The sequence below is a fragment of the Scyliorhinus torazame genome, chromosome 4 (genome assembly GCF_047496885.1).
Source record: "Scyliorhinus torazame isolate Kashiwa2021f chromosome 4, sScyTor2.1, whole genome shotgun sequence".
NCBI classification, from domain to species: Eukaryota; Metazoa; Chordata; class Chondrichthyes; order Carcharhiniformes; family Scyliorhinidae; genus Scyliorhinus; species Scyliorhinus torazame.
The window spans coordinates 67,307,574-67,333,714 of NC_092710.1; the positions used below are offsets into that span (position 1 = coordinate 67,307,574).

Below are 26,141 nucleotides of genomic sequence, written 5' to 3' on the forward strand. Positions count from 1 at the left end.
GCTAGAATAATAATAATCTTTACTGTCACAAGTAGGCGTACATTAACACTGCCAATAAGTTACTGTGAAATTTCGATCATAAAGATGAATACATGAGAAATTTGATGAGGAGAAAGTTTGCAGATTGGGCGATGCTCCAGGCACAATGTGTTCAACAATGTCGAAGCCAGCGTAAGTGTTGGTGAGAAGTTTGTCAGTTGGAAACATGCAGAAAGTTCTAGGGGAAAGCAAATCCTTACGGCTTGCTGGCAACCTAAAGGGTGGAATTTACAAAAGGCAAATTCGCGCGATCCAGCTTGTTCGCGATCAGTCAGGAAAGAATACTCAATTCTCCATTCACGACCGGACTAAATTTGGAATCGCCATGGTCACATGAGGTGATCATACGTACATGGCCGGTTAACTCAATGGTTCGAGCGTGGTGCTAATTGGCGCCAAGGTCGTTTGATCCTCGTACGAGTCAACAAAACAACTCCGTCACGAAATGATCTGCTTGCCTCGTCTGTTTGCAGGCAACCTGCCCAGTGTTACTGGCGCGGCATTATTACTGACCTGAGGCAGCGCAGAGTCCCTTTTATCTGCTTGACTCCTCTTGGATAATATCTGCCACTTGTTCATTCTTTTACATTTCGGCGCCACAAACGTGTCGGTAACATGCTTTCAAAGTTTCCTAGTCTACAGCGATGACAATTCACGTGGTTCTGAACAATGTCTTACCTCCAATTACTGCAATTTCCAGGCAAGTCTGCTCCAGGTAACGTTGGAAATAGCCCCGCAACATGTCAGACGAGCCCACCATTCAGGACTGGAGTGGATTTGGAAACGGCATGGTCACTCCAGCCAATGCTGCATACATGGCCGGTTAGCTCGGATGGTTAGACCGTGGTGCTAATAACGCCAAGGTCCCGGGTTCGATCCCCGTACTGGCCAAAGAAGTGATCACATCGTGATCTAATGTCCACTTCTGCGGCTAGTTTGAGCGGTATTTTGACTCTGCTGGCGCAGAGTGCCCTTTAACTGCTTGGCGCCTCTTGGACAGTATCTGCCACTTTTTCTGAGAAACTGTCGTTCTTTTACAGCTCTGTGTCACAAATGTGTCCAACGTCTCCTAATCAATAGCGAACTCCTGCAGATGACAATTCACGTCGCTCTGAACTGTGTTTTACGTCTCCTTCATTGCAATGTTTCAGGCTAATCTGCTCCAGGCAGCGTTGCTAAAGCCAGGGCACCATGTCATACCAGCCTACCTTGTAATTGCGGTATTGATGAGTTCAGCAACGCTGTGCAGGAATTACTAACCTCTTGCCAGTAATTTGGCTCAAATGCTGCCACCTTCAACAATCCGATTGCTTAACATGCAGTCATTTGCTGGCTACGCCAAATACATTTGATGCTTCGAAATGTCTTTTTCAAAAAGCTGCACTACCCATTTATAATGTGGTGCTCATTACACTGATGTGGATATGCCGGCGTTGGACTGGGGTGAGCACAGAAAGAAGTCTTACAACACCAGGTTAAAGTCCAACAGGTTTGTTCCGATGTCACTAGCTTTCGGTGCGCTGCTCCTTCCTCAGGTAATTACACTGAAACACGTCTGGAACGATCAAAATACCTTAAGGCGAGAAGTATACTTGTTTGCTAATCTATTGAGAGGCGACGCATGATTTCCCCGTTAATGTTCTTAGCTTGTAAATCCCCGAACCATTTACCCCAATTTAAAATTCAGCTGGCTCATCATCATTTCGTGCTGAAGCAGCGGCCGTCCATTCGGACTAATGTGAGCGCCTGTCCTGCAATTGCAAATAATTTGCATGATGTTGAGATGCTGGCGCTGGATACGGAAAGAAGTGTGACAGCAACATGAAGTGTGACAGCAACAGGTTTATTTGAAATCACAAGCTTTGGCAGCGCCGTCCCTTCATCAGTTGAAGAGATGAAGGACCACTTTACCTGATGAAGGGACAGCGCTGCCAAAGCTTACGATTTCAAATCAACCTGTTGGACTTTAATATGGTGTTGTGAGACTTATTACTGAATAATCCGCACGCACTTTATTTCGGCACGGTTACATTTCGACTGAATTTTGAATTCACAGGGTCAGCTGCTTTTACTCTTTCAATGAAGAAACCCGACCAAAGGCTTTGGCGGACAAGTACTGGAAATGTGAGCCGTAGCACATCCCGTGCTAGAATAATAATAATCTTTAATGTCACAAGTAGGCGTACATTAACACTGCCAATAAGTTACTGTGAAATTTCGATCAGAAAGATGAATACATGAGAAATTTGATGAGGAGAAAGTTTGCAGATTGGGCGATGCTCCAGGCACAATGTGTTCAACAATGTCGAAGCCAGTGTTGGTGAGAAGTTTGTCAGTTGGAAACATGCAGAAAGTTCTAGGGGAAAGCAAATCCTTACGGCTTGCTGGCAACCTAAAGGGTGGAATTTACAAAAGGCAAATTCGCGCGATCCAGCTTGTTCGCGATCAGTCAGGAAAGAATACTCAATTCTCCATTCACGACTGGACTAAATTTGGAATCGCCATGGTCACACGAGGTGATCATACGTACATGGCCGGTTAACTCAATGGTTCGAGCGTGGTGCTAATTGACGCCAAGGTCGTTTGATCCTCGTACGAGTCAACAAAACAACTCCGTCACGAAATGATCTGCTTGCCTCGTCTGTTTGCAGGCAACCTGCCCAGTGTTACTGGCGCGGCATTATTACTGACCTGAGGCAGCGCAGAGTCCCTTTTATCTGCTTGACTCCTCTTGGATAATATCTGCCACTTTTTCATTCTTTTACATTTCGGCGCCACAAACGTGTCGGGTAACATGCTTCCAAAGTTTCCTCGTCTACAGCGATGACAATGCACGTGGTTCTGAACAATGTCTTACCTCCAATTACTGCAATTTCCAGGCAAATCTGCTCCAGGCAACGTTGGAAATAGCCCCGCAACATGTCAGACGAGCCCACCATTCAGGACTGGAGTGAATTTGGAGACGGCATGGTCACTCCAGCCAATGCTCGTTATATGGCCGGTTAGCTCAGATGGGTAGAGCGTGGTGCTAATAACGCCAAGGTCGCGGGTTCGATCGCCCTTTAACTGCTTGGCGCCTCTTGGACAGTATCTGCCACTTTTTCTGAGAGACTGTCGTTCTTTTACAGTTCTGTGTCACAAATGTGTCCAACGTCTCCTAATCAATAGCGAACTCATGCAGATGACAATTCACGTCGCTCTGAACTGTGTTTTACGTCTCCTTCATTGCAATGTTTCAGGTTAATCTGCTCCAGGCAGCGTTGCTAAAGCCAGGGCACCATGTCATACCAGCCTACCTTGTCATTGCGGTATTGATGAGTTCAGCAACGCTGTGCAGGAATTACTAACCTCTTGCCAGTAATTTGGCTCAAATGCTGCCACCTTCAACAATCCGATTGCTTAACATGCAGTCGTTTGCTGGCTACGCCAAATACATTTGATGCTTCGAAATGTCTTTTTCAAAAAGCTGCACTACCCATTTATAATGTGGTGCTAATTACACTGATGTGGAGATGCCGGCGTTGGACTGGGGTGAGCACAGAAAGAAGTCTTACAACACCAGGTTAAAGTCCAACAGGTTTGTTCCGATGTCACTAGCTTTCGGTGCGCTGCTCCTTCCTCAGGTAATTACACTGAAACACGTCTGGAACGATCAAAATACCTTAAGGCGAGAAGTATACTTGTTTGCTAATCTATTGAGAGGCGACGCATGATCTCCCGGTTAATGTTCTTAGCTTGTAAATCCCCGAACCATTTACCCCAATTTAAAATTCAGCTGGCTCATCATCATTTCGTGCTGAAGCAGCGGCCGTCCATTCGGACTAATGTGAACGCCTGTCCTGCAATTGCAAATAATTTGCATGATGTTGAGATGCTGGCGCTGGATACAGAAAGAAGTGTGACAGCAACAAGAAGTGTGACAGCAACAGGTTTATTTGAAATCACAAGCTTTGGCAGCGCCGTCCCTTCATCAGTTGAAGAGATGAAGGACCACTTTACCTGATGAAGGGACAGCGCTGCCAAAGCTTACGATTTCAAATCAACCTGTTGGACTTTAATATGGTGTTGTGAGACTTATTACTGAATAATCCGCACGCACTTTATTTCTGCACGGTTACATTTCGACTGAATTTTGAATTCACATGGTCAGCTGCTTTTACTCTTTCAATGAAGAAACCCGACCAAAGGCTTTGGCGGACAAGTACTGGAAATGTGAGCCGTAGCACATCCCGTGCTAGAATAATAATAATCTTTACTGTCACAAGTAGGCGTACATTAACACTGCCAATAAGTTACTGTGAAATTTCGATCATAAAGATGAATACATGAGAAATTTGATGAGGAGAAAGTTTGCAGATTGGGCGATGCTCCAGGCACAATGTGTTCAACAATGTCGAAGCCAGCGTAAGTGTTGGTGAGAAGTTTGTCAGTTGGAAACATGCAGAAAGTTCTAGGGGAAAGCAAATCCTTACGGCTTGCTGGCAACCTAAAGGGTGGAATTTACAAAAGGCAAATTCGCGCGATCCAGCTTGTTCGCGATCAGTCAGGAAAGAATACTCAATTCTCCATTCACGACTGGACTAAATTTGGAATCGCCATGGTCACATGAGGTGATCACACGTACATGGCCGGTTAACTCAATGGTTCGAGCGTGGTGCTAATTGACGCCAAGGTCGTTTGATCCTCGTACGAGTCAACAAAACAACTCCGTCACGAAATGATCTGCTTGCCTCGTCTGTTTGCAGGCAACCTGCCCAGTGTTACTGGCGCGGCATTATTACTGACCTGAGGCAGCGCAGAGTCCCTTTTATCTGCTTGACTCCTCTTGGATAATATCTGCCACTTGTTCATTCTTTTACATTTCGGCGCCACAAACGTGTCGGTAACATGCTTTCAAAGTTTCCTAGTCTACAGCGATGACAATTCACGTGGTTCTGAACAATGTCTTACCTCCAATTACTGCAATTTCCAGGCAAGTCTGCTCCAGGTAACGTTGGAAATAGCCCCGCAACATGTCAGACGAGCCCACCATTCAGGACTGGAGTGAATTTGGAAACGGCATGGTCACTCCAGCCAAAGATGCATAGAAGGCCGGTTAGCTCAGATGGTTAGAGCGTGGTGCTAATAACGCCAAAGTCGCGAGTTCGATCCCCGTACTGGCCAACGAAGTAATCACATCTTGATCTAATGTCCACTTCTGCGGCTAGTTCGAGCGGTATTTTGACTCTGCTGGGGCAGCGCAGAGTCCCCTTTAACTGCTTGGCGCCTCTTGGACAGTATCTGCCACTTTTTCTGAGAAACTGTCGTTCTTTTACAGTTCTGTGTCACAAATGTGTCCAACGTCTCCGAATCAATAGCGAACTCCTGCAGATGACAATTCACGTCGCTCTGAACTGTGTTTTACGTCTCCTTCATTGCAATGTTTCAGGGTAATCTGCTCCAGGCAGCGTTGCTAAAGCCAGGGCACCATGTCATACCAGCCTACCTTGTAATTGCGGTATTGATGAGTTCAGCAACGCTGTGCAGGAATTACTAACCTCTTGCCAGTAATTTGGCTCAAATGCTGCCACAATCAACAATCCGATTGCTTAACATGCAGTCGTTTGCTGGCTACGCCAAATACATTTGATGCTTCGAAATGTCTTTTTCAAAAAGCTGCACTACCCATTTATAATGTGGTGCTAATTACACTGATGTGGATATGCCGGCGTTGGACTGGGGTGAGCACAGAAAGAAGTCTTACAACACCAGGTTAAAGTCCAACAGGTTTGTTCCGATGTCACTAGCTTTCGGTGCGCTGTTCCTTCCACAGGTAATTACACTGAAACACGTCTGGAACGATCAAAATACCTTAAGGCGAGAAGTATACTTGTTTGCTAATCTATTGAAAGGCGACGCATGATCTCCCGGTTAATGTTCTTAGCTTGTAAATCCCCGAACCATTTACCCCAATTTAAAATTCAGCTGGCTCATCATCATTTCGTGCTGAAGCAGCGGCCGTCCATTCGGACTAATGTGAGCGCCTGTCCTGCAATTGCAAATAATTTGCATGATGTTGAGATGCTGGCGCTGGATACAGAAAGAAGTGTGACAGCAACAAGAAGTGTGACAGCAACAGGTTTATTTGAAATCACAAGCTTTGGCAGCGCCGTCCCTTCATCAGTTGAAGAGATGAAGGACCACTTTACCTGATGAAGGGACAGCGGTGCCAAAGCTTACGATTTCAAATCAACCTGTTGGACTTTAATATGGTGTTGTGAGACTTATTACTGAATATCAGCACGCACTTTATTTCGGCACGGTTACATTTCGACTGAATTTTGAATTCACAGGGTCAGCTGCTTTTACTCTTTCAATGAAGAAACCCGACCAAAGGCTTTGGCGGACGAGTACTGGAAATGTGAGCCGTAGCACATCCCGTGCTAGAATAATAATAATCTTTACTGTCACAAGTAGACGTACATTAACACTGCCAATAAGTTACTGTGAAATTTCGATCATAAAGATGAATACATGAGAAATTTGATGAGGAGAAAGTTTGCAGATTGGGCGATGCTCCAGGCACAATGTGTTCAACAATGTCGAAGCCAGCGTAAGTGTTGGTGAGAAGTTTGTCAATTGGAAACATGCAGAAACTTCTAGGGGAAAGCAAATCCTTACGGCTTGCTGGCAACCTAAAGGGTGGAATTTACAAAAGGCAAATTCTCGCGATCCAGCTTGTTCGCGATCAGTCAGGAAAGAATACTCAATTCTCCATTCACGACTGGACTAAATTTGGAATCGCCATGGTCACACGAGGTGATCATACGTACATGGCCGGTTAACTCAATGGTTCGAGCGTGGTGCTAATTGACGCCAAGGTCGTTTGATCCTCGTACGAGTCAACAAAACAACTCCGTCACGAAATGATCTGCTTGCCTCGTCTGTTTGCAGGCAACCTGCCCAGTGTTACTGGCGCGGCATTATTACTGACCTGAGGCAGCGCAGAGTCCCTTTTATCTGCTTGACTCCTCTTGGATAATATCTGCCACTTTTTCATTCTTTTACATTTCGGCGCCACAAACGTGTCGGTACCATGCTTCCAAAGTTTCCTAGTCTACAGCGATGACAATTCACGTCGTTCTGAACAATGTCTTACCTCCAATTACTGCAATTTCCAGGCAAATCTGCTCCAGGTAACGTTGGAAATATCCCCGCAACATGGCAGACGAGCCCACCATTCAGGACTGGAGTGAATTTGGAAACGGCATGGTCACTCCAGCCAATGCTGCATACATGGCCGGTTAGCTCAGATGGTTGGAGCTTGGTGCTAATAACGCCAAGGTCGCGGGTTCGATCCCCGTACTGGCCAACGAAGTAATCACATCGTGATCTAATGTCCACTTCTGCGGCTAGTTGGAGCGGCATTTTGACTCTGCTGGGGCAGCGCAGAGTCCCCTTTAACTGCTTGGCGCCTCTTGGACAGTATCTGCCACTTTTTCTGAGAAACTGTCGTTCTTTTACAGTTCTGTGTCACAAATGTGTCCAACGTCTCCTAATCAATAGCGAACTCCTGCAGATGACAATTCACGTCGCTCTGAACTGTGTGTTACGTCTCCTTCATTGCAATGTTTCAGGCTAATCTGCTCCAGGCAGCGTTGCTAAAGCCAGGGCACCATGTCATACCAGCCTACCTTGTAATTGCGGTATTGATGAGTTCAGCAACGCTGTGCAGGAATTACTAACCCCTTGCCAGTAATTTGGCTCAAATGCTGCCACCTTCAACAATCCGATTGCTTAACATGCAGTCGTTTGCTGGCTACGCCAAATACATTTGATGCTTCGAAATGTCTTTTTCAAAAAGCTGCACTACCCATTTATAATGTGGTGCTCATTACACTGATGTGGATATGCCGGCGTTGGACTGGGGTGAGCACAGAAAGAAGTCTTACAACACCAGGTTAAAGTCCAACAGCTTTGTTCCGATGTCACTAGCTTTCGGTGCGCTGCTCCTTCCTCAGGTAATTACACTGAAACACGTCTGGAACGATCAAAATACCTTAAGGCGAGAAGTATACTTGTTTGCTAATCTATTGAGAGGCGACGCATGATCTCCCCGTTAATGTTCTTAGCTTGTAAATCCCCGAACCATTTACCCCAATTTAAAATTCAGCTGGCTCATCATCATTTCGTGCTGAAGCAGCGGCCGTCCATTCGGACTAATGTGAGCGCCTGTCCTGCAATTGCAAATAATTTGCATGATGTTGAGATGCTGGCGCTGGATACAGAAAGAAGTGTGACAGCAACATGAAGTGTGACAGCAACAGGTTTATTTGAAATCACAAGCTTTGGCAGCGCCGTCCCTTCATCAGTTGAAGAGATGAAGGACCACTTTACCTGATGAAGGGACAGCGCTGCCAAAGCTTACGATTTCAAATCAACCTGTTGGACTTTAATATGGTGTTGTGAGACTTATTACTGAATAATCCGCACGCAGTTTATTTCGGCACGGTTACATTTCGACTGAATTTTGAATTCACAGGGTCAGCTGCTTTTACTCTTTCAATGAAGAAACCCGACCAAAGGCTTTGGCGGACAAGTACTGGAAATGTGAGCCGTAGCACATCCCGTGCTAGAATAATAATAATCTTTACTGTCACAAGTAGGCGTACATTAACACTGCCAATAAGTTACTGTGAAATTTCGATCATAAAGATGAATACATGAGAAATTTGATGAGGAGAAAGTTTGCAGATTGGGCGATGCTCCAGGCACAATGTGTTCAACAATGTCGAAGCCAGCGTAAGTGTTGGTGAGAAGTTTGTCAGTTGGAAACATGCAGAAAGTTCTAGGGGAAAGCAAATCCTTACGGCTTGCTGGCAACCTAAAGGGTGGAATTTACAAAAGGCAAATTCGCGCGATCCAGCTTGTTCGCGATCAGTCAGGAAAGAATACTCAATTCTCCATTCACGACCGGACTAAATTTGGAATCGCCATGGTCACATGAGGTGATCATACGTACATGGCCGGTTAACTCAATGGTTCGAGCGTGGTGCTAATTGGCGCCAAGGTCGTTTGATCCTCGTACGAGTCAACAAAACAACTCCGTCACGAAATGATCTGCTTGCCTCGTCTGTTTGCAGGCAACCTGCCCAGTGTTACTGGCGCGGCATTATTACTGACCTGAGGCAGCGCAGAGTCCCTTTTATCTGCTTGACTCCTCTTGGATAATATCTGCCACTTGTTCATTCTTTTACATTTCGGCGCCACAAACGTGTCGGTAACATGCTTCCAAAGTTTCCTAGTCTACAGCGATGACAATTCACGTGGTTCTGAACAATGTCTTACCTCCAATTACTGCAATTTCCAGGCAAGTCTGCTCCAGGTAACGTTGGAAATAGCCCCGCAACATGTCAGACGAGCCCACCATTCAGGACTGGAGTGGATTTGGAAACGGCATGGTCACTCCAGCCAATGCTGCATACATGGCCGGTTAGCTCGGATGGTTAGACCGTGGTGCTAATAACGCCAAGGTCCCGGGTTCGATCCCCGTACTGGCCAAATAAGTGATCACATCGTGATCTAATGTCCACTTCTGCGGCTAGTTTGAGCGGTATTTTGACTCTGCTGGCGCAGAGTGCCCTTTAACTGCTTGGCGCCTCTTGGACAGTATCTGCCACTTTTTCTGAGAAACTGTCGTTCTTTTACAGCTCTGTGTCACAAATGTGTCCAACGTCTCCTAATCAATAGCGAACTCCTGCAGATGACAATTCACGTCGCTCTGAACTGTGTTTTACGTCTCCTTCATTGCAATGTTTCAGGTTAATCTGCTCCAGGCAGCGTTGCTAAAGCCAGGGCACCATGTCATACCAGCCTACCTTGTAATTGCGGTATTGATGAGTTCAGCAACGCTGTGCAGGAATTACTAACCTCTTGCCAGTAATTTGGCTCAAATGCTGCCACCTTCAACAATCCGATTGCTTAACATGCAGTCGTTTGCTGGCTACGCCAAATACATTTGATGCTTCGAAATGTCTTTTTCAAAAAGCTGCACTACCCATTTATAATGTGGTGCTAATTACACTGATGTGGATATGCCGACGTTGGACTGGGGTGAGCACAGAAAGAAGTCTTACAACACCAGGTTAAAGTCCAACAGGTTTGTTCCGATGTCACTAGCTTTCGGTGCGCTGCTCCTTCCTCAGTAATTACACTGAAACACGTCTGGAACGATCAAAATACCTTAAGGCGAGAAGTATACTTGTTTGCTAATCTATTGAGAGGCGACGCATGATTTCCCCGTTAATGTTCTTAGCTTGTAAATCCCCGAACCATTTACCCCAATTTAAAATTCAGCTGGCTCATCATCATTTCGTGCTGAAGCAGCGGCCGTCCATTCGGACTAATGTGAGCGCCTGTCCTGCAATTGCAAATAATTTGCATGATGTTGAGATGCTGGCGCTGGATACGGAAAGAAGTGTGACAGCAACATGAAGTGTGACAGCAACAGGTTTATTTGAAATCACAAGCTTTGGCAGCGCCGTCCCTTCATCAGTTGAAGAGATGAAGGACCACTTTACCTGATGAAGGGACAGCGCTGCCAAAGCTTACGATTTCAAATCAACCTGTTGGACTTTAATATGGTGTTGTGAGACTTATTACTGAATAATCCGCACGCACTTTATTTCGGCACGGTTACATTTCGACTGAATTTTGAATTCACAGGGTCAGCTGCTTTTACTCTTTCAATGAAGAAACCCGACCAAAGGCTTTGGCGGACAAGTACTGGAAATGTGAGCCGTAGCACATCCCGTGCTAGAATAATAATAATCTTTACTGTCACAAGTAGGCGTACATTAACACTGCCAATAAGTTACTGTGAAATTTCGATCATAAAGATGAATACATGAGAAATTTGATGAGGAGAAAGTTTGCAGATTGGGCGATGCTCCAGGCACAATGTGTTCAACAATGTCGAAGCCAGCGTAAGTGTTGGTGAGAAGTTTGTCAGTTGGAAACATGCAGAAAGTTCTAGGGGAAAGCAAATCCTTACGGCTTGCTGGCAACCTAAAGGGTGGAATTTACAAAAGGCAAATTCGCGCGATCCAGCTTGTTCGCGATCAGTCAGGAAAGAATACTCAATTCTCCATTCACGACTGGACTAAATTTGGAATCGCCATGGTCACACGAGGTGATCATACGTACATGGCCGGTTAACTCAATGGTTCGAGCGTGGTGCTAATTGACGCCAAGGTCGTTTGATCCTCGTACGAGTCAACAAAACAACTCCGTCACGAAATGATCTGCTTGCCTCGTCTGTTTGCAGGCAACCTGCCCAGTGTTACTGGCGCGGTATTATTACTGACCTGAGGCAGCGCAGAGTCCCTTTTATCTGCTTGACTCCTCTTGGATAATATCTGCCACTTTTTCATTCTTTTACATTTCGGCGCCACAAACGTGTCGGGTAACATGCTTCCAAAGTTTCCTCGTCTACAGCGATGACAATGCACGTGGTTCTGAACAATGTCTTACCTCCAATTACTGCAATTTCCAGGCAAATCTGCTCCAGGCAACGTTGGAAATAGCCCCGCAACATGTCAGACGAGCCCACCATTCAGGACTGGAGTGAATTTGGAGACGGCATGGTCACTCCAGCCAATGCTCGTTATATGGCCGGTTAGCTCAGATGGGTAGAGCGTGGTGCTAATAACGCCAAGGTCGCGGGTTCGATCGCCCTTTAACTGCTTGGCGCCTCTTGGACAGTATCTGCCACTTTTTCTGAGAGACTGTCGTTCTTTTACAGTTCTGTGTCACAAATGTGTCCAACGTCTCCTAATCAATAGCGAACTCATGCAGATGACAATTCACGTCGCTCTGAACTGTGTTTTACGTCTCCTTCATTGCAATGTTTCAGGTTAATCTGCTCCAGGCAGCGTTGCTAAAGCCAGGGCACCATGTCATACCAGCCTACCTTGTCATTGCGGTATTGATGAGTTCAGCAACGCTGTGCAGGAATTACTAACCTCTTGCCAGTAATTTGGCTCAAATGCTGCCACCTTCAACAATCCGATTGCTTAACATGCAGTCGTTTGCTGGCTACGCCAAATACATTTGATGCTTCGAAATGTCTTTTTCAAAAAGCTGCACTACCCATTTATAATGTGGTGCTCATTACACTGATGTGGAGATGCCGGCGTTGGACTGGGGTGAGCACAGAAAGAAGTCTTACAACACCAGGTTAAAGTCCAACAGGTTTGTTCCGATGTCACTAGCTTTCGGTGCGCTGCTCCTTCCTCAGGTAATTACACTGAAACACGTCTGGAACGATCAAAATACCTTAAGGCGAGAAGTATACTTGTTTGCTAATCTATTGAGAGGCGACGCATGATCTCCCGGTTAATGTTCTTAGCTTGTAAATCCCCGAACCATTTACCCCAATTTAAAATTCAGCTGGCTCATCATCATTTCGTGCTGAAGCAGCGGCCGTCCATTCGGACTAATGTGAACGCCTGTCCTGCAATTGCAAATAATTTGCATGATGTTGAGATGCTGGCGCTGGATACAGAAAGAAGTGTGACAGCAACAAGAAGTGTGACAGCAACAGGTTTATTTGAAATCACAAGCTTTGGCAGCGCCGTCCCTTCATCAGTTGAAGAGATGAAGGACCACTTTACCTGATGAAGGGACAGCGCTGCCAAAGCTTACGATTTCAAATCAACCTGTTGGACTTTAATATGGTGTTGTGAGACTTATTACTGAATAATCCGCACGCACTTTATTTCTGCACGGTTACATTTCGACTGAATTTTGAATTCACAGGGTCAGCTGCTTTTACTCTTTCAATGAAGAAACCCGACCAAAGGCTTTGGCGGACAAGTACTGGAAATGTGAGCCGTAGCACATCCCGTGCTAGAATAATAATAATCTTTACTGTCACAAGTAGGCGTACATTAACACTGCCAATAAGTTACTGTGAAATTTCGATCATAAAGATGAATACATGAGAAATTTGATGAGGAGAAAGTTTGCAGATTGGGCGATGCTCCAGGCACAATGTGTTCAACAATGTCGAAGCCAGCGTAAGTGTTGGTGAGAAGTTTGTCAGTTGGAAACATGCAGAAAGTTCTAGGGGAAAGCAAATCCTTACGGCTTGCTGGCAACCTGAAGGGTGGAATTTACAAAAGGCAAATTCGCGCGATCCAGCTTGTTCGCGATCATTCAGGAAAGAATACTCAATTCTCCATTCACGACTGGACTAAATTTGGAATCGCCATGGTCACACGAGGTGATCATACGTACATGGCAGGTTAACTCAATGGTTCGAGCGTGGTGCTAATTGACGCCAAGGTCGTTTGATCCTCGTACGAGTCAACAAAACAACTCCGTCACGAAATGATCTGCTTGCCTCGTCTGTTTGCAGGCAACCTGCCCAGTGTTACTGGCGCGGCATTATTACTGACCTGAGGCAGCGCAGAGTCCCTTTTATCTGCTTGACTCCTCTTGGATAATATCTGCCACTTTTTCATTCTTTTACATTACTGCGCCCCAAACGTATCGGTAACATGCTTCCGAAGTTTCCTAGTCTACAGCGATGACAATTCACGTCGTTCTGAACAATGTCTTACCTCCAATTACTGCAATTTCCAGGCAAATCTGCTCCAGGCAACGTTGGAAATAGCCCCGCAACATGTCAGACGAGCCCACCATTCAGGACTGGAGTGAATTTGGAAACGGCATGGTCACTCCAGCCAATGATGCATACAAGGCCGGTTAGCTCAGATGGTTAGAGCGTGGTGCTAATAACGCCAAAGTCGCGAGTTCGATCCCAGTACTGGCCAACGAAGTAATCACATCTTGATCTAATGTCCACTTCTGCGGCTAGTTCGAGCGGTATTTTGACTCTGCTGGGGCAGCGCAGAGTCCCCTTTAACTGCTTGGCGCCTCTTGGACAGTATCTGCCACTTTTTCTGAGAAACTGTCGTTCTTTTACAGTTCTGTGTCACAAATGTGTCCAACGTCTCCGAATCAATAGCGAACTCCTGCAGATGACAATTCACGTCGCTCTGAACTGTGTTTTACGTCTCCTTCATTGCAATGTTTCAGGCTAATCTGCTCCAGGCAGCGTTGCTAAAGCCAGGGCACCATGTCATACCAGCCTACCTTGTAATTGCGGTATTGATGAGTTCAGCAACGCTGTGCAGGAATTACTAACCTCTTGCCAGTAATTTGGCTCAAATGCTGCCACAATCAACAATCCGATTGCTTAACATGCAGTCGTTTGCTGGCTACGCCAAATTCATTTGATGCTTCGAAATGTCTTTTTCAAAAAGCTGCACTACCCATTTATAATGTGGTGCTAATTACACTGATGTGGATATGCCGGCGTTGGACTGGGGTGAGCACAGAAAGAAGTCTTACAACACCAGGTTAAAGTCCAACAGGTTTGTTCCGATGTCACTAGCTTTCGGTGCGCTGCTCCTTCCTCAGGTAATTACACTGAAACACGTCTGGAACGATCAAAATACCTTAAGGCGAGAAGTATACTTGTTTGCTAATCTATTGAAAGGCGACGCATGATCTCCCGGTTAATGTTCTTAGCTTGTAAATCCCCGAACCATTTACCCCAATTTAAAATTCAGCTGGCTCATCATCATTTCGTGCTGAAGCAGCGGCCGTCCATTCGGACTAATGTGAGCGCCTGTCCTGCAATTGCAAATAATTTGCATGATGTTGAGATGCTGGCGCTGGATACAGAAAGAAGTGTGACAGCAACAAGAAGTGTGACAGCAACAGGTTTATTTGAAATCACAAGCTTTGGCAGCGCCGTCCCTTCATCAGTTGAAGAGATGAAGGACCACTTTACCTGATGAAGGGACAGCGCTGCCAAAGCTTACGATTTCAAATCAACCTGTTGGACTTTAATATGGTGTTGTGAGACTTATTACTGAATATCAGCACGCACTTTATTTCGGCACGGTTACATTTCGACTGAATTTTGAATTCACAGGGTCAGCTGCTTTTACTCTTTCAATGAAGAAACCCGACCAAAGGCTTTGGCGGACGAGTACTGGAAATGTGAGCCGTAGCACATCCCGTGCTAGAATAATAATAATCTTTACTGTCACAAGTAGGCGTACATTAACACTGCCAATAAGTTACTGTGAAATTTCGATCATAAAGATGAATACATGAGAAATTTGATGAGGAGAAAGTTTGCAGATTGGGCGATGCTCCAGGCACAATGTGTTCAACAATGTCGAAGCCAGCGTAAGTGTTAGTGAGAAGTTTGTCAATTGGAAACATGCAGAAAGTTCTAGGGGAAAGCAAATCCTTACGGCTTGCTGGCAACCTAAAGGGTGGAATTTACAAAAGGCAAATTCTCGCGATCCAGCTTGTTCGCGATCAGTCAGGAAAGAATACTCAATTCTCCATTCACGACTGGACTAAATTTGGAATCGCCATGGTCACACGAGGTGATCATACGTACATGGCCGGTTAACTCAATGGTTCGAGCGTGGTGCTAATTGACGCCAAGGTCGTTTGATCCTCGTACGAGTCAACAAAACAACTCCGTCACGAAATGATCTGCTTGCCTCGTCTGTTTGCAGGCAACCTGCCCAGTGTTACTGGCGCGGCATTATTACTGACCTGAGGCAGCGCAGAGTCCCTTTTATCTGCTTGACTCCTCTTGGATAATATCTGCCACTTTTTCATTCTTTTACATTTCTGCGCCACAAACGTGTCGGTAACATGCTTCCAAAGTTTCCTAGTCTACAGCGATGACAATTCACGTCGTTCTGAACAATGTCTCACCTCTAATTACTGCAATTTCCAGGCAAATCTGCTCCAGGCAACGTTGGAAATAGCCCCGCAACATGTCAGACGAGCCCACCATTCAGGACTGGAGTGAATTTGGAAACGGCATGGTCACTCCAGCCAATGCTGCATACATGGCCGGTTAGCTCAGATGGTTAGAGCGTGGTGCTAATAATGCCAAGTCGCGGGTTCGATCCCCTTACTGGCCAACGAAGTAATCACATCGTGATCTAATGTCCACTTCTGCTACTAGTTGAAGCAGTATTTTGACTCTGCTGGGGCAGCGCAGAGTCCCCTTTAACTGCTTGGCGCCTCTTGGACAGTATCTGCCACTTTTTCTGAGAAACTGTCGTTCTTTTACAGTTCTGTGTCACAAATGTGTCCAACGTCTCCTAATCAATAGCGAACTCCTGCAGATGACAATTCACGTCGCTCTGAACTGTGTTTTACGTCTCCTTCATTGCAATGTTTCAGGCTAATGTGCTCCAGGCAGCGTTGCTAAAGCCAGGGCACCATGTCATACCAGCCTACCTTGTAATTGCGGTATTGATGAGTTCAGCAACGCTGTGCAGGAATTACTAACATCTTGCCAGTAATTTGGCTCAAATGCTGCCACCTTCAACAATCCGATTGCTTAACATGCAGTCGTTTGCTGGCTACGCCAAATACATTTGATGCTTCGAAATGTCTTTTTCAAAAAGCTGCACTACCCATTTATAATGTGGTGCTAATTACACTGATGTGGATATGCCGGCGTTGGACTGGGGTGAGCACAGAAAGAAGTCTTACAACACCAGGTTAATGTCCAACAGGTTTGTTCCGATGTCACTAGCTTTCGGTGCGCTGCTCCTTCCTCAGGTAATTACACTGAAACACGTCTGGAACGATCAAAATACCTTAAGGCGAGAAGTATACTTGTTTGCTAATCTATTGAGAGGCGACGCATGATCTCCCGGTTAATGTTCTTAGCTTGTAAATCCCCGAACCATTTACCCCAATTTAAAATTCAGCTGGCTCATCATCATTTCGTGCTGAAGCAGCGGCCGTCCATTCGGACTAATGTGAGCGCCTGTCCTGCAATTGCAAATAATTTGCATGATGTTGAGATGCTGGCGCTGGATACAGAAAGAAGTGTGACAGCAACATGAAGTGTGACAGCAACAGGTTTATTTGAAATCACAAGCTTTGGCAGCGCCGTCCCTTCATCAGTTGAAGAGATGAAGGACCACTTTACCTGATGAAGGGACAGCGCTGCCAAAGCTTACGATTTCAAATCAACCTGTTGGACTTTAATATGGTGTTGTGAGAAATCTAACTGAATAATCCGCACGCACTTTATTGCGGCACGGTTACATTTCGACATAATTTTGAGTTCACAGTGTCAGCTGCTTTTACTCTTTCAATGAAGAAACCCGTCCAAAGGCTTTTGCGGACACGTTCTGGAAATGTGAGCCGTAGCACATCCCGTAGTAGAATAATAATGATCGTTACTGTCACAAGTAGGCGTACATTAACACTGACAATAAGTTACTGTGAAATTTCGATCATAAAGACGAATACATGAGAAATTTGATGAGGAGAAAGTTTCCTCATTGCGCGATGATCCAGGCACAATGTGTTCAACAATGCCGAAGCCAGAGTCAGTGTTGGTGAGAAGTTTGTCAGTTGGAAACATGCAGAAAGTTCCAGGGGAAAGCAAATCCTTACGGCTTGCTGGCAACCTAAAGGGTGGAATTTACAAAAGGCAAATTCGCGCGATCTTGTTCGCGATCAGTCAGGAAAGAATACTCAATTCTCCATTCACGACTGGACTAAATTTGGAATCGCCATGGTCACACGAGGTGATCATACGTACATGGCCGGTTAACTCAATGGTTCGAGCGTGGTGCTAATTGACGCCAAGGTCGTTTGATCCTCGTACGAGTCAACAAAACAACTCCGTCACGAAATGATCTGCTTGCCTCGTCTGTTTGCAGGCAACCTGCCCAGTGTTACTGGCGCGGCATTATTACTGACCTGAGGCAGCGCAGAGTCCCTTTTATCTGCTTGACTCCTCTTGGATAATATCTGCCACTTTTTCATTCTTTCACATTTCGGCGCCACAAACGTGTCGGTAACATGCTTCCAAAGTTTCCTAGTCTACAGCGATGACAATGCACGTCGTTCTGAACAATGTCTTACCTCCAATTACTGCAATTTCCAGGCAAATCTGCTCCAGGCAACGTTGGAAATAGCCCCGCAACATGTCAGACGAGCCCACCATTCAGGACTGGAGTGAATTTGGAAACGGCATGGTCACTCCAGCCAACGCTGCATACATGGCCGGTTAGCACAGATGGTTAGAGCGTGGTGCTAATAATGCCAAGTCGCGGGTTCGATCCCCGTACTGGCCAACGAAGTAATCACATCGTGATCTAATGTCCACTTCTGCTACTAGTTGAAGCAGTATTTTGACTCTGCTGGGGCAGCGCAGAGTCCTCTTTAACTGCTTGGCGCCTCTTGGACAGTATCTGCCACTTTTTCTGAGAAACTGTCGTTCTTTTACAGTTCTGTGTCACAAATGTGTCCAACGTCTCCTAATCAATAGCGAACTCCTGCAGATGACAATTCACGTCGCTCTGAACTGTGTTTTACGTCTCCTTCATTGCAATGTTTCAGGCTAATGTGCTCCAGGCAGCGTTGCTAAAGCCAGGGCACCATGTCATACCAGCCTACCTTGTAATTGCGGTATTGATGAGTTCAGCAACGCTGTGCAGGAATTACTAACCTCTTGCCAGTAATTTGGCTCAAATGCTGCCACCTTCAACAATCCGATTGCTTAACATGCAGTCGTTTGCTGGCTACGCCAAATACATTTGATGCTTCGAAATGTCTTTTTCAAAAAGCTGCACTACCCATTTATAATGTGGTGCTAATTACACTGATGTGGATATGCCGGCGTTGGACTGGGGTGAGCACAGAAAGAAGTCTTACAACACCAGGTTAATGTCCAACAGGTTTGTTCCGATGTCACTAGCTTTCGGTGCGCTGCTCCTTCCTCAGGTAATTACACTGAAACACGTCTGGAACGATCAAAATACCTTAAGGCGAGAAGTATACTTGTTTGCTAATCTATTGAGAGGCGACGCATGATCTCCCGGTTAATGTTCTTAGCTTGTAAATCCCCGAACCATTTACCCCAATTTAAAATTCAGCTGGCTCATCATCATTTCGTGCTGAAGCAGCGGCCGTCCATTCGGACTAATGTGAGCGCCTGTCCTGCAATTGCAAATAATTTGCATGATGTTGAGATGCTGTCGCTGGATACAGAAAGAAGTGTGACTGCAACATGAAGTGTGACAGCAACAGGTTTATTTGAAATCACAAGCTTTGGCAGCGCCGTCCCTTCATCAGTTGAAGAGATGAAGGACCACTTTACCTGATGAAGGGACAGCGCTGCCAAAGCTTACGATTTCAAATCAAACTGTTGGACTTTAATATGGTGTTGTGAGAATTCTTACTGAATAATCCGCACGCACTTTATTGCGGCACGGTTACATTTCGACTGAATTTTGAATTCACAGGGTCAGCAGCTTTTACTATTTCAATGAAGAAACCCGTCCAAAGGCTTTTGCGGACAAGTACTGGAAATGTGAGCCGTAGCACATCCCGTATTAGAATAATAATGATCTTTACTGTCACAAGTAGGCGTACAGTAACACTGCCAATAAGTTACTGTGAAATTTCGATCATAAAGACGAATACATGAGAAATTTGATGAGGAGAAAGTTTGCTCATTGCGCGATGATCCAGTCACAATGTGTTCAACAATGCCGAAGCCAGCGTAAGTGTTGGTGAGAAGTTTGTCAGTTGGAAACATGCAGAAAGTTCTAGGGGAAAGCAAATCCTTACGGCTTGCTGGCAACCGAAAGGGTGGAATTTACAAAAGGCAAATTCGCGCGATCCAGCTTGTTCGCGTTCAGTCAGGAAAGAATACTCAATTCTCCATTCACGACTGGACTAAATTTGGAATCGCCATGGTCACACAAGGTGATCATACGTACATGGCCGGTTAACTCAATGGTTCGAGCGTGGTGCTAATTGACGCCAAGGTCGTTTGATCCTCGTACGAGTCAACAAAACAACTCCGTCACGAAATGATCTGCTTGCCTCGTCTGTTTGCAGGCAACCTGCCCAGTGTTACTGGCGCGGCATTATTACTGACCTGAGGCAGCGCAGAGTCCCTTTTATCTGCTTGGATATCTCTTGGATAATATCTGCCACTTTTTCATTCTTTTACATTTCGGCGCGACAAACGTGTCGGTAACATGCTTCCAAAGTTTCCTAGTCTACAGCGATGACAATTCACGTGGTTCTGAACAATGTCTTACCTCCAATTACTGCAATTTCCAGGCAAATCTGCTCCAGGCAACGTTGGAAATAGCCCCGCCACATGTCAGACGAGCCCACCATTCAGGACTGGAGTGAATTTGGAACCGGCATGGTCACTCCAGCCAATGATGCATACAAGGCCGGTTAGCTCAGATGGTTAGAGCGTGGTGCTAATAACGCCAAAGTCGCGAGTTCGATCCCCGTACTGGCCAACGAAGTAATCACATCTTGATCTAATGTCCACTTCTGCGGCTAGTTCGAGCGGTATTTTGACTCTGCTGGGGCAGCGCAGAGTCCCCTTTAACTGCTTGGCGCCTCTTGGACAGTATCTTCCACTTTTTCTGTGAAACTGTCGTTCTTTTACAGTTCTGTGTCACAAATATGTCCAACGTCTCCGAATCAATAGCGAACTCCTGCAGATGACAATTCACGTCGCTCTGAACTGTGTTTTACGTCTCCTTCATTGCAATGTTTCAGGCTAATCTGCTCCAGGCAGCGTTGCTAAAGCCAGGGCACCATGTCATACCAGCCTACCTTGTAATTGCGGTATTGATGAGTTCAGCAACGCTGTGCAGGAATTACTAACCTCTTGCCAGTAATTTGGCTCAAATGCTGCCACAATCAACAATCCGATTGCTTAACATGCAGTCGTTTGCTGGCTACGCCAAATACATTTGATGCTTCGAAATGTCTTTTTCAAAAAGCTGCACTACCCATTTATAATGTGGTGCTAATTACACTGATGTGGATATGCCGGCGTTGGACTGGGGTGAGCACAGAAAGAAGTCTTACAACACCAGGTTAAAGTCCAACAGGTTTGTTCCGATGTCACTAGCTTTCGGTGCGCTGCTCCTTCCTCAGGTAATTACACTGAAACACGTCTGGAACGATCAAAATACCTTAAGGCGAGAAGTATACTTGTTTGCTAATCTATTGAAAGGCGACGCATGATCTCCCGGTTAATGTTCTTAGCTTGTAAATCCCCGAACCATTTACCCCAATTTAAAATTCAGCTGGCTCATCATCATTTCGTGCTGAAGCAGCGGCCGTCCATTCGGACTAATGTGAGCGCCTGTCCTGCAATTGCAAATAATTTGCATGATGTTGAGATGCTGGCGCTGGATACAGAAAGAAGTGTGACAGCAACAAGAAGTGTGACAGCAACAGGTTTATTTGAAATCACAAGCTTTGGCAGCGCCGTCCCTTCATCAGTTGAAGAGATGAAGGACCACTTTACCTGATGAAGGGACAGCGCTGCCAAAGCTTACGATTTCAAATCAACCTGTTGGACTTTAATATGGTGTTGTGAGACTTATTACTGAATATCAGCACGCACTTTATTTCGGCACGGTTACATTTCGACTGAATTTTGAATTCACAGGGTCAGCTGCTTTTACTCTTTCAATGAAGAAACCCGACCAAAGGCTTTGGCGGACGAGTACTGGAAATGTGAGCCGTAGCACATCCCGTGCTAGAATAATAATAATCTTTACTGTCACAAGTAGGCGTACATTAACACTGCCAATAAGTTACTGTGAAATTTCGATCATAAAGATGAATACATGAGAAATTTGATGAGGAGAAAGTTTGCAGATTGGGCGATGCTCCAGGCACAATGTGTTCAACAATGTCGAAGCCAGCGTAAGTGTTGGTGAGAAGTTTGTCAATTGGAAACATGCAGAAAGTTCTAGGGGAAAGCAAATCCTTACGGCTTGCTGGCAACCTAAAGGGTGGAATTTACAAAAGGCAAATTCTCGCGATCCAGCTTGTTCGCGATCAGTCAGGAAAGAATACTCAATTCTCCATTCACGACTGGACTAAATTTGGAATCGCCATGGTCACACGAGGTGATCATACGTACATGGCCGGTTAACTCAATGGTTCGAGCGTGGTGCTAATTGACGCCAAGGTCGTTTGATCCTCGTACGAGTCAACAAAACAACTCCGTCACGAAATGATCTGCTTGCCTCGTCTGTTTGCAGGCAACCTGCCCAGTGTTACTGGCGCGGCATTATTACTGACCTGAGGCAGCGCAGAGTCCCTTTTATCTGCTTGACTCCTCTTGGATAATATCTGCCACTTTTTCATTCTTTTACATTTCTGCGCCACAAACGTGTCGGTAACATGCTTCCAAAGTTTCCTAGTCTACAGCGATGACAATTCACGTCGTTCTGAACAATGTCTTACCTCTAATTACTGCAATTTCCAGGCAAATCTGCTCCAGGCAACGTTGGAAATAGCCCCGCAACATGTCAGACGAGCCCACCATTCAGGACTGGAGTGAATTTGGAAACGGCATGGTCACTCCAGCCAATGATGCATACATGGCCGGTTAGCCCAGATGGTTAGAGCGTGTTGCTAATAACGCCAAGGTCGCGGGTTCGATCCCCGTACTGGCCAACGAAGTAATCACATCGTGATCTAATGTCCACTTCTGCGGCTAGTTGGAGCGGTGTTTTGACTCTGCTGGGGCAGCGCAGAGTCCCCTTTAACTGCTTGGCGCCTCTTGGACAGTATCTGCCACTTTTTCTGAGAAACTGTCGTTCTTTTACAGTTCTGTGTCACAAATGTGTCCAACGTCTCCTAATCAATAGCGAACTCCTGCAGATGACAATTCACGTCGCTCTGAACTGTGTTTTACGTCTCCTTCATTGCAATGTTTCAGGCTAATCTGCTCCAGGCAGCGTTGCTAAAGCCAGGGCACCATGTCATACCAGCCTACCTTTTAATTGCGGTATTGATGAGTTCGGCAACGCTGTGCAGGAATTACTAACCTCTTGCCAGTAATTTGGCTCAAATGCTGCCACCTTCAACAATCCGATTGCTTAACATGCAGTCGTTTGCTGGCTACGCCAAATACATTTGATGCTTCGAAATGTCTTTTTCAAAAAGCTGCACTACCCATTTATAATGTGGTGCTAATTACACTGATGTGGATATGCCGGCGTTGGACTGGGGTGAGCACAGAAAGAAGTCTTACAACACCAGGTTAATGTCCAACAGGTTTGTTCCGATGTCACTAGCTTTCGGTGCGCTGCTCCTTCCTCAGGTAATTACACTGAAACACGTCTGGAACGATCAAAATACCTTAAGGCGAGAAGTATACTTGTTTGCTAATCTATTGAGAGGCGACGCATGATCTCCCGGTTAATGTTCTTAGCTTGTAAATCCCCGAACCATTTACCCCAATTTAAAATTCAGCTGGCTCATCATCATTTCGTGCTGAAGCAGCGGCCGTCCATACGGACTAATGTGAGCGCCTGTCCTGCAATTGCAAATAATTTGCATGATGTTGAGATGCTGGCGCTGGATACAGAAAGAAGTGTGACAGCAACATGAAGTGTGACAGCAACAGGTTTATTTGAAATCACAAGCTTTGGCAGCGCCGTCCCTTCATCAGTTGAAGAGATGAAGGACCACTTTACCTGATGAAGGGACAGCGCTGCCAAAGCTTACGATTTCAAATCAACCTGTTGGACTTTAATATGGTGTTGTGAGAAATCTAACTGAATAATCCGCACGCACTTTATTGCGGCACGGTTACATTTCGACATAATTTTGAGTTCACAGTGTCAGCTGCTTTTACTCTTTCAATGAAGAAACCCGTCCAAAGGCTTTTGCGGACACGTTCTGGAAATGTGAGCCGTAGCACATCCCGTAGTAGAATAATAATGATCGTTACTGTCACAAGTAGGCGTACATTAACACTGACAATAAGTTACTGTGAAATTTCGATCATAAAGACGAATACATGAGAAATTTGATGAGGAGAAAGTTTGCTCATTGCGCGATGATCCAGGCACAATGTGTTCAACAATGCCGAAGCCAGAGTCAGTGTTGGTGAGAAGTTTGTCAGTTGGAAACATGCAGAAAGTTCCAGGGGAAAGCAAATCCTTACGGCTTGCTGGCAACCTAAAGGGTGGAATTTACAAAAGGCAAATTCGCGCGATCTTGTTCGCGATCAGTCAGGAAAGAATACTCAATTCTCCATTCACGACTGGACTAAATTTGGAATCGCCATGGTCACACGAGGCGATCATACGTACATGGCCGGTTAACTCAATGGTTCGAGCGTGGTGCTAATTGACGCCAAGGTCGTTTGATCCTCGTACGAGTCAACAAAACAACTCCGTCACGAAATGATCTGCTTGCCTCGTCTGTTTGCAGGCAACCTGCCCAGTGTTACTGGCGCGGCATTATTACTGACCTGAGGCAGCGCAGAGTCCCTTTTATCTGCTTGACTCCTCTTGGATAATATCTGCCACTTTTTCATTCTTTCACATTTCGGCGCCACAAACGTGTCGGTAACATGCTTCCAAAGTTTCCTAGTCTACAGCGATGACAATGCACGTCGTTCTGAACAATGTCTTACCTCCAATTACTGCAATTTCCAGGCAAATCTGCTCCAGGCAACGTTGGAAATAGCCCCGCAACATGTCAGACGAGCCCACCATTCAGGACTGGAGTGAATTTGGAAACGGCATGGTCACTCCAGCCAATGCTGCATACATGGCCGGTTAGCTCAGATGGTTAGAGCGTGGTGCTAATAATGCCAAGTCGCGGGTTCGATCCCCGTACTGGCCAACGAAGTAATCACATCGTGATCTAATGTCCACTTCTGCTACTAGTTGAAGCAGTATTTTGACTCTGCTGGGGCAGCGCAGAGTCCTCTTTAACTGCTTGGCGCCTCTTGGACAGTATCTGCCACTTTTTCTGAGAAACTGTCGTTCTTTTACAGTTCTGTGTCACAAATGTGTCCAACGTCTCCTAATCAATAGCGAACTCCTGCAGATGACAATTCACGTCGCTCTGAACTGTGTTTTACGTCTCCTTCATTGCAATGTTTCAGGCTAATGTGCTCCAGGCAGCGTTGCTAAAGCCAGGGCACCATGTCATACCAGCCTACCTTGTAATTGCGGTATTGATGAGTTCAGCAACGCTGTGCAGGAATTACTAACATCTTGCCAGTAATTTGGCTCAAATGCTGCCACCTTCAACAATCCGATTGCTTAACATGCAGTCGTTTGCTGGCTACGCCAAATACATTTGATGCTTCGAAATGTCTTTTTCAAAAAGCTGCACTACCCATTAATAATGTGGTGCTATTTACACTGATGTGGATATGCCGGCGTTGGACTGGGGTGAGCACAGAAAGAAGTCTTACAACACCAGGTTAATGTCCAACAGGTTTGTTCCGATGTCACTAGCTTTCGGTGCGCTGCTCCTTCCTCAGGTAATTACACTGAAACACGTCTGGAACGATCAAAATACCTTAAGGCGAGAAGTATACTTGTTTGCTAATCTATTGAGAGGCGACGCATGATCTCCCGGTTAATGTTCTTAGCTTGTAAATCCCCGAACCATTTACCCCAATTTAAAATTCAGCTGGCTCATCATCATTTCGTGCTGAAGCAGCGGCCGTCCATTCGGACTAATGTGAGCGCCTGTCCTGCAATTGCAAATAATTTGCATGATGTTGAGATGCTGGCGCTGGATACAGAAAGAAGTGTGACAGCAACATGAAGTGTGACAGCAACAGGTTTATTTGAAATCACAAGCTTTGGCAGCGCCGTCCCTTCATCAGTTGAAGAGATGAAGGACCACTTTACCTGATGAAGGGACAGCGCTGCCAAAGCTTACGATTTCAAATCAAACTGTTGGACTTTAATATGGTGTTGTGAGAATTCTTACTGAATAATCCGCACGCACTTTATTGCGGCACGGTTACATTTCGACTGAATTTTGAATTCACAGGGTCAGCAGCTTTTACTCTTTCAATGAAGAAACCCGTCCAAAGGCTTTTGCGGACAAGTACTGGAAATGTGAGCCGTAGCACATCCCGTATTAGAATAATAATGATCTTTACTGTCACAAGTAGGCGTACAGTAACACTGCCAATAAGTTACTGTGAAATTTCGATCATAAAGACGAATACA

General features: G+C 45.6%; 10 non-coding genes across 10 annotated transcripts; all 10 read left to right on the forward strand.

The window, feature by feature from the left end:
• The first annotated feature begins 856 nt into the window (after nucleotides 1-856).
• On the forward strand, nucleotides 857-930 carry trnai-aau (transfer RNA isoleucine (anticodon AAU)). Its single transcript has one exon. It is a non-coding gene; the product is annotated as a tRNA-Ile (tRNA).
• Nucleotides 931-5,128: 4,198 nt separating this feature from the next.
• trnai-aau (transfer RNA isoleucine (anticodon AAU)) lies at nucleotides 5,129-5,202 on the forward strand. The gene has a single exon. It is a non-coding gene; the product is annotated as a tRNA-Ile (tRNA).
• Nucleotides 5,203-7,316: 2,114 nt separating this feature from the next.
• On the forward strand, nucleotides 7,317-7,390 carry trnai-aau (transfer RNA isoleucine (anticodon AAU)). Its single transcript has one exon. It is a non-coding gene; the product is annotated as a tRNA-Ile (tRNA).
• Nucleotides 7,391-9,505: 2,115 nt separating this feature from the next.
• Nucleotides 9,506-9,579, forward strand: trnai-aau (transfer RNA isoleucine (anticodon AAU)). The gene has a single exon. It is a non-coding gene; the product is annotated as a tRNA-Ile (tRNA).
• Nucleotides 9,580-13,782: 4,203 nt separating this feature from the next.
• Nucleotides 13,783-13,856, forward strand: trnai-aau (transfer RNA isoleucine (anticodon AAU)). Its single transcript has one exon. It is a non-coding gene; the product is annotated as a tRNA-Ile (tRNA).
• A 2,114-nt stretch (nucleotides 13,857-15,970) lies between these two features.
• trnai-aau (transfer RNA isoleucine (anticodon AAU)) lies at nucleotides 15,971-16,043 on the forward strand. The gene has a single exon. It is a non-coding gene; the product is annotated as a tRNA-Ile (tRNA).
• A 2,111-nt stretch (nucleotides 16,044-18,154) lies between these two features.
• On the forward strand, nucleotides 18,155-18,227 carry trnai-aau (transfer RNA isoleucine (anticodon AAU)). Its single transcript has one exon. It is a non-coding gene; the product is annotated as a tRNA-Ile (tRNA).
• Nucleotides 18,228-20,343: 2,116 nt separating this feature from the next.
• Nucleotides 20,344-20,417, forward strand: trnai-aau (transfer RNA isoleucine (anticodon AAU)). The gene has a single exon. It is a non-coding gene; the product is annotated as a tRNA-Ile (tRNA).
• A 2,114-nt stretch (nucleotides 20,418-22,531) lies between these two features.
• Nucleotides 22,532-22,605, forward strand: trnai-aau (transfer RNA isoleucine (anticodon AAU)). Its single transcript has one exon. It is a non-coding gene; the product is annotated as a tRNA-Ile (tRNA).
• A 2,111-nt stretch (nucleotides 22,606-24,716) lies between these two features.
• trnai-aau (transfer RNA isoleucine (anticodon AAU)) lies at nucleotides 24,717-24,789 on the forward strand. Its single transcript has one exon. It is a non-coding gene; the product is annotated as a tRNA-Ile (tRNA).
• Nucleotides 24,790-26,141: the final 1,352 nt, after the last annotated feature.